This window comes from Hesperophylax consimilis, unplaced genomic scaffold, assembly GCF_061612785.1.
Source record: "Hesperophylax consimilis isolate HC1 unplaced genomic scaffold, BYU_Hcon_1.0 scaffold_190, whole genome shotgun sequence".
In the NCBI taxonomy this organism is placed as follows: domain Eukaryota; kingdom Metazoa; phylum Arthropoda; class Insecta; order Trichoptera; family Limnephilidae; genus Hesperophylax; species Hesperophylax consimilis.
In genome coordinates, this window is record NW_028301403.1 from 2,501 (window position 1) to 12,500 (window position 10,000).

General features: G+C 45.9%; 3 non-coding genes across 3 annotated transcripts in view; all 3 read left to right on the plus strand.

Moving 5' to 3' along the window:
- The first annotated feature begins 5,195 nt into the window (after positions 1-5,195).
- On the plus strand, positions 5,196-7,136 carry LOC149408547 (small subunit ribosomal RNA). The gene has a single exon (XR_016305519.1). It is a non-coding gene; the product is annotated as a small subunit ribosomal RNA (ribosomal RNA).
- A 331-nt stretch (positions 7,137-7,467) lies between these two features.
- On the plus strand, positions 7,468-7,629 carry LOC149408548 (5.8S ribosomal RNA). The gene has a single exon (XR_016305511.1). It is a non-coding gene; the product is annotated as a 5.8S ribosomal RNA (ribosomal RNA).
- A 413-nt stretch (positions 7,630-8,042) lies between these two features.
- The window catches only part of LOC149408549 (large subunit ribosomal RNA), a 4,064-nt gene continuing 2,106 nt past the window's right edge, over positions 8,043-10,000 (plus strand). Inside the window, exon 1 of the ribosomal RNA XR_016305513.1 lies at positions 8,043-10,000. This exon is cut by the window's right edge and continues 2,106 nt beyond it. This is a non-coding gene — a ribosomal RNA (large subunit ribosomal RNA).

The window sequence follows — 10,000 nt, forward strand, 5'->3', positions numbered from 1 at the left end:
CCATAATTGTACCATTTATGCAGTGTATATGCAATTCCAAAAATCTCGCAAATGCGCTATAGGACACAAAAAATAAATCTATTTTTTTATCTACCGCATTCAAAAAGCACGTAGCTCTCGTGAGTTTATAAATAAATTAGTGCGGCTCGCTCTACTATATAGAATACGTCATTGTTATGACGTCCTCGAGAGTGAGACTCTGGTACAAAAAAAAAATAATTGGGCCAGTATATCATTATTAGATAAGTGATCGTTTATTAGTTGAAAAAAATATTTAAGCAAAGCAATACCTCTACTTGTCTCTAGGGAGTGGTAATTGGTCATGCCTAATATATATAAATCGATGGGTAAAGCCAAGGGTAACGTCCATAGAGCCGCGAGAATAAAAAAACCTTAAAAAAAATTTATGGACTCTTTCAATGCGTAAAGTGTATGTTAATTCATGTGGAGCGAGCCCAGATGATAACTGCAACAGAAGCGGTACATGATTACCAGAATGCTCATAAAGAATGTTTCATTACAGTTTCAGTTGTTGTTTCAGTTAAATTTAAAAGCAGTTTCCGAGTTGTTGCTCTGAAGGGGTACTGTCAGTACCTAAAACAGGGCAAGAAAGTGGTGGTTCTCCTCCAGAATGTTATTTTTTTTTTTTAACCGAATTTTCGAAAAAAAAAAGACGATGGAGACGTGTCCCGTATTCTGGTTAGGTTAGGGGTTAGTGACCGGATAAATCGTCAAAATTAAAATTCAACAAACCTTTAAACGGCGATGTGAGGTCATGAAAAGTGATGAAACAAAAACTAGGTTGAATAGGTTACGAGTATAAGTATTTAACCCAATTTTTGTTTCATCACTTTTAATGACTTCATATCACTTTTTCAATGTGTGTTCTGTTGTCATTGTGGTGATTTATCATGCAACCTGATTGCATTTATCAATTATCTTTTAATTTTAATTAATTTATTTATTTCATCGACACTCGTGGCGGTTTTCGATAAACTTAGTGTGGCTTTCTTCAGTCGCCCTATGTATTATGATTATATATAAAATTTATGATCAATATGGTTCCATGCTAACTCAACACGGTGACTGTTCAACACACTTTTAAAAAGTGATATAGAATCATTAAAAACGATGATTTGTTTAAACCTAACCTAACCTAACCTTACCTAACCTAACCTAACCTAACCTAACCCAACCTAACCTAACCTGACCTAACCTAACCTACTTAACCCAGTAAAAAAAAAGTTTTTGTTTCATCACTTTCCATGACTTTACATAACTTTTTAAATATGTGATGAATTATCATTTTGATAATTTATCCGGTCGCCGATCAATATAATATAGAAACCCAACTTACGACTTGTAGTATGATATCGAAAAAAGAAATAAATTCACAAACCTTTCTTCTTTTTTTCGTCTTTTGATGAGTTCAAAACATTGTAGACGATAGATGGCGTAGCGGTTTCGGGGAAAATTAGGTTTTTTGTTATTATTCTTCTTATGCTGTGTACCTAAGTGTCATATTTATGTGTGAATAAAAATTATATATAATAATAGTAATTATTTATTTTTTGGAATAACTTTACTGAGTAAAACCTAATATTGTAATATTTAATTATCGAAGATAATATTAGCGAATTCTAAAAGAAAATCTGAAAGAGAAAAATCACCAAAATAATAAAAAAAAAAATCAGTCCTAGATGTGACCGTATCCTTTTCTGATTTTTCTGTTTCAGATTTTCGTTTAGAAATCGCTAATATTGTCTTCGATAATTAATAAATTAAAAAAATCATTTTCGTCAGGAGGTGAGGGAATGCAATTCAGAGCGGCGGGCGCGGGTAAAGCGCGGGAGTAACTGGGACGCACTTAACGGCCCTCGACGTGTTTTCAAAATTTTCTTATTTAAAAATAAAATATTTATTTTATTTAAATTTCAGAATCGAACTCATAACGTCATTCTTAGTGTAGAATAATAAATTTAGCCGCGGTTCGGTGCAGCGGGGCCGGCGATGAGTGGGATCTGATATCGAGTAGCGGCCGCGGGTGGACGGCGGGAGTAACTGCGACGCACCCGATGACGCCATTTGCCCCGGGCACGGTGTGATTTAAAAGAAAAAAAAAAAAAACTTTTTTTTTGACGTATTTTATTTCAGAATCTAATTCGGAACGCCATTCTTAGTGTAGAATATTAAATTTAAAGGTTTCGGGAGCATTGGGACCGGAGCTGCCAAGATCTCATTTCGGATGATAGCCGCGGGTAAACGGCGGGAGTAAACGGGCCGCACTTAATGGCCCTCAATGTGAAATTGTAATTTATTTATTTTTATAGATTTTTATTTCGGAATCGAATTCGGAACGTCATTCTTGTAGCGTAGAATAAAAAATTTTAAATGTTACGGGAGCATTGGGACCGGAGCGGAGCTGAGAGGATCTCATTTCGGGTGGTAGCCGCGGGTAAACGGCGGGAGTAAACGGGCCGCACTTAATGGCCCTCAGTGTGAAAATGTTTATTTTTTAGTTTTCTTATCATGTATGTATGTATGTATGTATGTATGTACGTATGTACGTATGTATGTATGTATGTATGTATGTATGTATGTATGTATGTATGTATGTATGTATAATTTAACATTTCGATAGTGAGAAGACGTGAGCGACGAGGGTAAATTTATTTTTTCGAGACCGAGCGTGAGCAGTCGGGCAGACGGCCGGAGATGAGGCGACGCGGCTCGCGCTACTGCGGCCGGTTCCGCGAGAGGCCCGACCGCCCGGGCGTCCGTCTGAGCGCAGTCGAGGAGTCGGAGCGGGCGCATCGCGGTCTGTAATAGTCGGTGAATTTGTTTTATTCGAATCCCTTTTAAAATCGTTTTCTTACTATGCATGTATGTATGTATGTATGTATGTATGTATGTATGTATGTATGTATGTATGTATGTATGTATGTATGTATGTATGTACTTGTGTATAAATATACAAAAATCTCTTCACTTTATATGTTTTGTTATGATTTTTTTTTTCTCCTATTTACATATGTTTTAAAAGTAAAATTTTATTATTATTTTTTTACACTTCACAGACGAGTGTTTTTGGACTCTTGTAGAGGTAAAAATGTTAATTTTTAATTGAATATATTTTTAAAAAATGTACGTGTAAATATGAATTTATTTGATTTAATTTCAATGTCGTCTATTAAGTTTTTTTTTTTTAACTCAACAGAATAAATGATATAATATAACAATTCTAAAATGTTGCCTAGTCTTGTGGGTGCCGGGTGAATTTTCTTTATGTATCAGGTTAGGTTAGGTTAGGTTAGGTTAGGTTAGGTTAGGTTAGGTTAGGTTAGGTTAGGTTAGGTTAGGTTAGGTTAGGTTAGGTTAGGTTAGGTTAGGTTAGGTTAAGTTAGGTTTGGTTAGGTTAGGTTAGGTTAGGTTTGGTTAGGTTAGGTTAGGTTAGGTTAGGTTAGGTTAGGTTAGGTTAGGTAAGGTTAGGTTAGGTTAGGTTAGGTTAGGTTAGGTTAGGTTAGGTCAGGTCAGGTTAGGTGCGATTACAATTTTTGCAAATAGATAAATTGACAAAAAGTTGACAAAAATTTTTGCCAATAAAATTTATGCCAATATAATTTTATGCCAATAAAATTTTATGCCAATAAAATTTTCTGCCAATAAAATTTGATGCCAATAAAATTTTCTGCCAATATAATTTTATGCCAATAAAATTGTATGCCAATAAAATTTTTTTGCCAATAATTATTAGCAAAAAATTGATCTTTGTCAATGGAATTTAAATTTAAAAAAGTAAAATAAATACAAAACAATACAAGAACAACGCGTCAACTCAACAGAGATCAAATGGGAAAATAATTCACCGACTCCAGATATTTTCATATCGGAGGGTTCGGCTCGGTAGAACTCCTAACGGGGCCTATAAATAAATCCTACAGATCCCTCAACATAAACATTTAAAAAAATCTTTTGTTATCCTACATGTATTCAAAATGACCGACTTTTGCATCTTTATATATAAATTTTTTGATAGATCTAATACGCCTAAATTTTTAATAAGAGAGCTAGGTATAATGCCGGTAGCCGAAATAACGAATGGTAATATTTTTATAGCCTGAGAATGCCAAATTCTTTTTTTCTCATTTCCTAAATCTGTGTATTTTCTTATTTTTTCACTAACAGATTTTTGAATATTACAGGAATTCGGAATAGCGACATCGATGATATAAGTTATTTTTAAAAAATTTGTCATGTAAAAACTATATCGGTTCTATTATGACTAATCGCTCGATCTGTTAGTTATATATTTAGTTAGTTATGTTAGTTATTTATTATTATTATTATTATATATATGTTAAGTTTTTATTTTTATTTGAAATATGTTCTTATTGTGTAAATTTGAAATAACTACGTACCTCTGTATTAAGTTTTTTTAAACTCACCGGGAACGGTCGGTCGGTATCACCGATTAAATGAAATAATTTAAAATTTCCAAAATGCGAATACGAAAGTAAATTTATTTACCGAGACCGAGCGCCTTGTGCCCGGTTTCGCGAGCCGCCCGAGGCCCGACGGCCCGGCCGCCTGCGCGCCTTCGAGGGGTCGGAGCGGGCGCACCGCGCTCGGCGCCGTCCCGAGCGAGAACGCGACCCGGCACAGCTTTGTGCCCGCCGAGTGTGGCGGGCTCTCGATGCACGGCGTTCGCAAACTGCGGCGGCCTATCGGTCGTGTCGGCGGTGTTATTTGCGAGAAACTACGTGACGCCCGCTTCTGCGCGGCGTTCGCGCTCATGTTTTGACTCTGGAGTTCCGCGCGAGCAGAATTTTCAAAAGCAAAGGCGGAGGATTTTATCCCCGTCTCACTGTTGCCTCGCCAAAGGCGTGCGCTTTCGGTGTACACGTTTTACGAATGGGAATTATAAATCGGACGATAGCGTCGTCGCGGGTGCGGTCTCTCTCTCTCGGGCGGGAGCCGTCCTACGCGCGCTTTCTTCGTTTGAAGCAAAAATTTTCCCGCGGAGCTTTCGTCTAGCGACGGTCGCCGAGCGGGAGAATATAGCGGTACGCATAATGAGCGTGACTCGTGCGGGTGACTCCGTCGCGTGTTCTTTAACGCCGTGTTGTCCGCGCCCTCTACGCGAGGGCGGGCCTCTGTCGTTCGGAGGATTAAAAACCCTCCGACGGTGGTGCAGCTCCCTGGTTGATCCTGCCAGTAATCATATGCTTGTCTCAAAGACTAAGCCATGCAAGTCTCAGTAAAAGCCGAATTAAGGTGAAACCGCGAATGGCTCAATATATCAGTTTTGGTTCCTTAGATCGTACACGGTTACTTGGATAACTGTGGCAATTCTAGAGCTAATACATGCAAACGAGGTTCTGACCGGTAACGGGAGGAATGCTTTTATTAGATCAAAAACCAATCGGCGGCGGGGTTCGCGCCCCGTCCGTCGCCATTCGAGATGACTCTAGATAACTTTGAGCTGATCGCACGGTCTAGCACCGGCGACGCATCTTTCAAATGTCTGCCTTATCAACTGTCGATGGTAGTTTATGCGACTACCATGGTTGTCACGGGTAACGGGGAATCAGGGTTCGATTCCGGAGAGGGAGCCTGAGAAACGGCTACCACATCCACGGAAGGCAGCAGGCGCGCAAATTACCCACTCCCGGCACGGGGAGGTAGTGACGAAAAATAACGATACGGGACTCGTCCGAGGCCTCGTGATCGGAATGATTACACTTTAAATCCTTTAATGAGGATCCATTGGAGGGCAAGTCTGGTGCCAGCAGCCGCGGTAATTCCAGCTCCAATAGCATATACTAAAGTTGTTGCGGTTAAAAAGCTCGTAGTTGAAATTGTGTCCTGCGGTGTCGGTCTACCGAATGCGGTACGACAGGCACGTCTGCGGGGCTTCTCGCCGGTGCGTCCACCGCCGGCGTGTGTCGGTCGGCCTCACGGTCGGCCGCGCACCGAGGCGGGCCGTCGCGGCTGTTTACTTTGAACAAATTAGAGTGCTCAAAGCGGGCTAACACCTTGCCTGAATATTGTACGCATGGAATAATAGAATAGGACCTCGGTTCTGTTTTGTTGGCTTTCTGATACCAGAGGTAATGATTAATAGGGACGACTGGGGGCATTCGTATTGAGACGTTAGAGGTGAAATTCTTGGATCGTCGCAAGACGGACTAAAGCGAAAGCATTTGCCAAAGGTGTTTTCATTAATCAAGAACGAAAGTTAGAGGTTCGAAGGCGATTAGATACCGCTGTAGTTCTAACCATAAATGATGCCAGCCAGCGATCCGCCGAAGTTTCATAATTTTAACCCGGTGGGCAGCTCCCGGGAAACCAAAGCTTTCGGGCTCCGGGGGGAGTATGGTTGCAAAGCTGAAACTTAAAGGAATTGACGGAAGGGCACCACCAGGAGTGGAGCCTGCGGCTTAATTCGACTCAACACGGGAAAACTCACCAGGCCCGGACACTGGAAGGATTGACGGATTAACAGCTCTTTCTCGATTCGGTGGGTGGTGGTGCATGGCCGCTCTTAGTTGGTGGAGCGATTTGTCAGGTTAATTCCGGTAACGAACGTAACTCTAGCCTATTAAATAGACGTGCAACCGGTATCACGAGGGTCCGTGTGCGCGCGGCTTCGGCGTTCGCGCGTCGGGGTCGTGCGTTTCGCGGTCTTCACTACCGGCGTACAATGAAAATCTTCTTAGAGGGACCGGCGGTATATATAGCCGCACGAGATTGAGCAATAGCAGGTCTGTGATGCCCTTAGATGTCCTGGGCCGCACGCGCGCTACACTGAAGGGATCAGCGTGTCCTCCTTGGCCTAACGGCCCGGGTAACCCGATGAAACCCCTTCGTGATAGGGATTGGGGTTTGCAATTCTCCCCCATGAACGAGGAATTCCTAGTAAAAGCGAGTCACCAGCTCGCGTTGATTGCGTCCCTGCCCTTTGTACACACCGCCCGTCGCTACTACCGATGGATGATTTGGTGAGGTCTTCGGACTGGTGCGCGGAAGCTCTCACGGGCATCCGACGCGTCGGAAAGTTTGACCGAATTTGATCATTTAGAGGAAGTAAAAGTCGTAACAAGGTTTCCGTAGGTGAACCTGCGGAAGGATCATTTCCTGTGTTTAATGTTTGTGCTTTCCATGATATGAAATATTATTATGAAACAAAACATATATTATACATATAAACCATAATCGAACGAATGCTAAATTACTGCGTCGGAGATCGCCCTAGGGCGCCGATGCGAACCGAGAACCGCCGGCGTCGAGCGGAGGAGGGCTCCGTCCTCTATCCGCTCGTCCGGTGAAATTTTACCCGTCGCCGTGAAGGCGGCGGTACAAAATTAATCTTTTTGTCGAATGGAATTATAAACATTTCGAAAACGCAAACCAAATTGTAAAAACCGAAAACTAAAACGTATCTATTTATGTTTGTTTTATCATTATTACCCTGAACGGCGGATCACTCGGCTCGTGGGTCGATGAAGAACGCAGCTAAATGCGCGTCAGAGTGTGAACTGCAGGACACATGAGCATCGACATTTCGAACGCACATTGCGGTCCGAGCAAGACGTAGTTTGTCGACGGACCACTCCTGTTTGAGGGTCGCGCACACAATGCGACCAGACTGTTCTCTCGCCCCCGTCCTCGGACGTGTGGGCGCGCAGAGCGAGCGTTGCCGGCGTCGCCGGGGCCCGCGCGCGTCGTCTCCTCGGAGACGCGCGCCGGGACCTCGGCGTCCGGTTAAATTTGACGAAGTGCTCTCTCGATGCGCGCGATTTCCGCTTGCGTTATACCAAACGCGGAGGAACGCGTGCGAGCCTTGAGCTAGCGACGACGCTGAAAACTGGGCAGTCTACCGCGCGAGCGGTCGGCTGTCCGGGGCGATCTTCGCGCTCTCGGCCGCGCGCACCTCCGCGGACGCTCGTCGGTTTCGCGCCCGCTTGACAGAGTCTGCACGGGCGAGAATACGCGCACACTGTTGCTTTGCGTACTTCTCGAATTTATAAAATTTTTGTTGTCGACCTCAAATCAGGAGAGATCACCCGCCGAACTTAAGCATATCAGTAAGCGGAGGAAAAGAAACTAACGAGGATTCCCCGAGTAGCGGCGAGCGAAACGGGAAGAGCCCAGCGCTGAATCCTGCGGCCCCGGCGGGCCGCCGGGAAATGTAGCGTTCGGGAGGAGAGTTATACATACACGCGCGGTCATTAGTCACGGCTGCCTGTCCAAGTTCATCTTGAACGGGGCCCGCTTACCCGCAGAGGGTGCCAGGCCCGTGGTGACGGTAGCCGGCCGCGACGGTCTCTCTCCCTAGAGTCGGGTTGCTTGAGAGTGCAGCCCTAAGTGGGTGGTAAACTCCATCTAAGGCTAAATACTACCACGAGACCGATAGCGAACAAGTACCGTGAGGGAAAGTTGAAAAGAACTTTGAAGAGAGAGTTAAAGAGTACGTGAAACCGTTCAGGGGTAAACCTGTGGAACTCAAACGAGCGAACGGGGAGATTCATCGTGTCTTCCGTCGGGGCTCGCGCCTCGCGCAAACCTTCGCCTTCGGCTTTCGGGTCGGGGCGGTGGGTGCGCGGGTGCGCCGTCAGGCTCCCGGAGCGCGTGCACTTCTCCCTTAGTATAACACCGCGACCCGTCGCGCCGCGGTCGAATGCGCCGTGCGGTTGACCCGTCTCGCTCTGCGAGGCGGAGCCGCGGTGTCCACGGCCGCGGCGTACATTACGCAGCGACGGTAGAGAACGAGGATCGCGTCCGCCCCTCGCGGGCGTCCGTCGCGCTGCAGCGGCGTCCTTCGCGTGGCCCCCGGCGTCTAGTGCGTCGCGGGTGTCGCGCGTCGGGTGTCCGTCGTTAGCGGCGCGCTCTCGGACGGGACGCGTCCCGGTCGGCGGTGGTTTTGTTTTGGGCACTCACAGGACCCGTCTTGAAACACGGACCAAGGAGTCTAGCATGTGCGCGAGTCATTGGGAACACTGATAAACCCAGAGGCGAAATGAAAGTGAAAGGCCGGCCTCGAGCCGGTCGCAGGGAAGATGCGCGGGCGTCGTCAGACGCCCCGCCGCATTCCCGAGGCGTTTCGAGAAAGCCCCCGTGCGATTATCGAGACGCACTGAGAGCGTACACGCTGGGACCCGAAAGATGGTGAACTATGCCTGGTCAGGTCGAAGTCAGGGGAAACCCTGATGGAGGACCGAAGCGATTCTGACGTGCAAATCGATCGTCCGAACTGGGTATAGGGGCGAAAGACTAATCGAACTATCTAATAGCTGGTTCCATCCGAAGTTTCCCTCAGGATAGCTGGCGCTCGAGAAACATGACGGTTTTCGGACCGCCATTCGCACAGTCTCATCCGGTAAAGCGAATGATTAGAGGCATTGGGGCCGAAATGGCCTCAACCTATTCTCAAACTTTAAATGGGTGAGATCTCCTTCTTGCTCGAAGATGAAGTAGGAGCTCGGATGGGAGTGCCAAGTGGGCCAATTTTGGTAAGCAGAACTGGCGCTGTGGGATGAACCAAACGTCGAGTTAAGGCGCCCAATGAACGCTCATCGGATACCATAAAAGGCGTTGGTCGCTCAGGACAGCAGGACGGTGGCCATGGAAGTCGGAATCCGCTAAGGAGTGTGTAACAACTCACCTGCCGAAGCAACCAGCCCTGAAAATGGATGGCGCTGTAGCGTTCAGCCTATACTCGACCGTTGCAGGCAAGCGGGGCGTTCGTGCGGCTCCGGCCGTGCGATCGTTTTGAAGCCGCAACGAGTAGGATGGCCGCGGCGGTGTGCGCAGAAGGGTCTGGGCGTGAGCCCGCCTGGAGCCTCCGTCGGCGCAGATCTTGGTGGTAGTAGCAAATACTCAAGCGAGGTCCTTGAGGGCTGATGTGGAGAAGGGTTTCGCGTTAACAGCCGTTGCACGCGAGTTAGTCGATCCTAAGCCCTAGGAGAAATCCGATGTTGATGATGGTGTAAAGTTATAC